The sequence below is a fragment of the Dipodomys ordii genome, unplaced genomic scaffold (assembly GCF_000151885.1).
Source record: "Dipodomys ordii isolate 6190 unplaced genomic scaffold, Dord_2.0 Scaffold71, whole genome shotgun sequence".
NCBI lineage: Eukaryota > Metazoa > Chordata > Mammalia > Rodentia > Heteromyidae > Dipodomys > Dipodomys ordii.
The window spans coordinates 3,393,568-3,396,447 of NW_012267287.1; positions in this window are offsets into that span (position 1 = coordinate 3,393,568).

Below are 2,880 nucleotides of genomic sequence, written 5' to 3' on the forward strand. Positions count from 1 at the left end.
AGTGGTAGAGCGCTCGCCTTGAGCTGAAGAGCTGAGGGACAGTGCCCAGGCCCAGAGTTCAAGCCCCACGACTGACAAAAAAAAAAAAAAAAGAAGAAGCAGCTCAGGGACAGTGCCCAGGCCCGAGTTCAAGCTCCAGGACTGAAAAAAAAAATCCTCCCTCCCCCCAAGATCTAACTATCTGTAATCTCCAAGGAACACATCTCATGGTCAAAGATAAACACAAATTTCTAGTGAAGGGATGGAAAAAGATCATTCATGCTAATGCATCCCACAAGAAGGAAGGAGTAGCCTTTTTTTTTTTGTCGGTCATGGGCCTGAACTCTGGGTCTGGGCACTATCCCTCAGCTCTTCAGCTCAATGCTAGCACCCTACCACTTGAGCTACAGCGCCAGTTCTGGCTTTTTTCTGCTTATGTGGTACCGAGGAATCAAACCCAGAGCCTCATGCATGTGATACAAGCACTCTACCACTGAGACACCTTCCCAGCCCAGTAGCTATATTTTTTTTATTGGATAAAAAATGCTTCTGGTTAAAATCAGCTAGAAGAGACAAAGAACATTACATAGTAATAAAAGGAACAATCAATGATGAGGAAATCCTATGTTAATATAAAAGCACCAACAAGGAGCACCTAAATACATTAAGTAAACATTCTTAGACTTACAGAACATGATAGACACCAACACATTACTAGTGGGAGACCTTAATACTCCACTCTCCCCAAAAGACAGGTCAACCAAACAAAGGATCAGCAAAGAAGCCTCTGAATTAAATGATGCTGTAACCCAAATGGACGTACTAGACATCTACAGAATATTTCACCTTCATCTCAGCAGCCCATGGAACCTTCTCCAAAACAGATTATATCCTAGGACACTCAACAAGCCTAAGCAAATACAAAAGGATTGACATAACACCTTACATCATATCTGATTACAATGGAATTAACTTAGATGACAATAGCAAAAAAAATATTACAGAAAATGCTCAAAAACACATGGAGACTGAAAAACACTGTTAACTAACAGGTGAAGAAACATGGAAGAAATAAAGGATGAAATCATAAAATTCCTACAATTCAATGAAAATGAAAACGTCGTACAAGAATCGCTGGAATGCTGCAAAAGTAGTCTTGAGAAGAAAGCTCATAACTCTAACGGTGCACACAAAGATAACAGAAGTAGCTCAAGTAAATAACCTCGTGATACAACTAAAGTCTCTAGGAAAGAAGGAACAAAACAAACCAAAAACTTCTAGATGGAGAGAGATAGTAAAGATTAGAGCAGAAATCAATGAATTAGAGACAAAAAATACATATAGAATCAATGAAACAAAAAGCTGGTTCTTTGGGAAAAAAAATCAGCAAAATCAACAGACCCCCAGCTAAACTGACAGAAAAAAAGGAGGGAAGAGATTCTAATCAACAAAATTAGAGATGACAAAGGTAACATTACAACAAACATTCAAAAAAATCCAAAAGATTATGAGGGGCTACTTTCAAAACCTATACTCAAGTAAGATGGAAAATCCAGCTGAAATGCATAAATTCCTAGAGACACGCAAGCTTCCTCAGCTGAACCAAGAAGACATAAACCACTTAAACAGGCTCATAACACACAATGAGATCGAGGATATAATGAAGTCTCTCAGCAAGGAAAAGTCCAGGTCCTGATGGATTCATGGCCAAATGCTATAAGACCTTTAAAGACAAAATAGCACCAATGGTCCTCAAACTTTTTGATGACATAGAAATGGAAGAATCACTACCAAACACATTTCATGAAAACATCATGGTACTCATCCAAAACTCATGTAGGGATCCAATGATAAAAGAGAACTACCGCAGGAGCGGTGGCTCAGCTAGTCAGAGGCTGAGGATCACGGTTCAAAGCCAGCCTGGGCTGGCTCCAATTAAACACCAGAACACTGGAAGTGACTCTGTGGCTCAAGTGGTAGACGCTAGCCTTGAGCTGAAGAGCTGAGGGACAGCGCCCAGGCCCAGAGTTCAAGCCCCACCACCAACCAAAAAAAGAAAAAGAAAAAACCAAGACTGGGAGATTCACACACACAGGATGATTTTCTTAGGGGAGGAGTCCAAATGTGTGACTTCTCTGAACATTTTAAATACCATTTATTGAAACGAACTCCAGGAAATGGAAACCTGCTTTTTGTTGTTACTATTGGTGGTGGTGGTATTTGTATTTGTGTTTTGTTTTTTTTTCTTTAGAGGGTGGTAGAGGAGGAGGCTTAGAAAGGGAGAGAGGAAGGGTGAACAAATGCAATCATGCTATTCAGTCAACACTGTGGAAAATGACCTATGTAACTTGTGGGCAGGGATGGGAGAAGGAAACAGGGAAAGAAAAGGAAGGGGTAAAAGCATGTACTCTACCCAACTTAAGAAGTGGTAGCCCCTCTGCACAACATCTTAATAATAATGAAAATATTTTCTAAATTTATTTTAAATTAAAATTTTTTATTTTAATCTCTTTTTTGTTGTTGTTGGTTGTAAGGCTTGAACTCTGGGCCTGGGCATTGTCCCTCAGCTCTTCAGCTCAAGGCAAGCACTCTACCACTTGAGCCACAGTATCACTTTTCTGGTGTTTAACTGGAGATAAAAGTCTCACGGACTTTCCTGCCCGAGCTGGCTTTGAACTGCCGTCCTCAGATCTCAGCCTCCTGAGAAGCTGGGATTATAGGTATGAGCCACCTGTACCTGGCAATTTTAATTATTTTTAAAAATTATTTAAAATAAAATTTAAAATAAAAAAGAATTGTAGGGGCTGGGAAGTTGGCTCAGTGGTAGAGCGCTTGCTTTGCATGCCAGAGGCCCTGGGTTCGATTCCTCAGCACCACATAAGCAAAAAGAAAAAAGCCGGA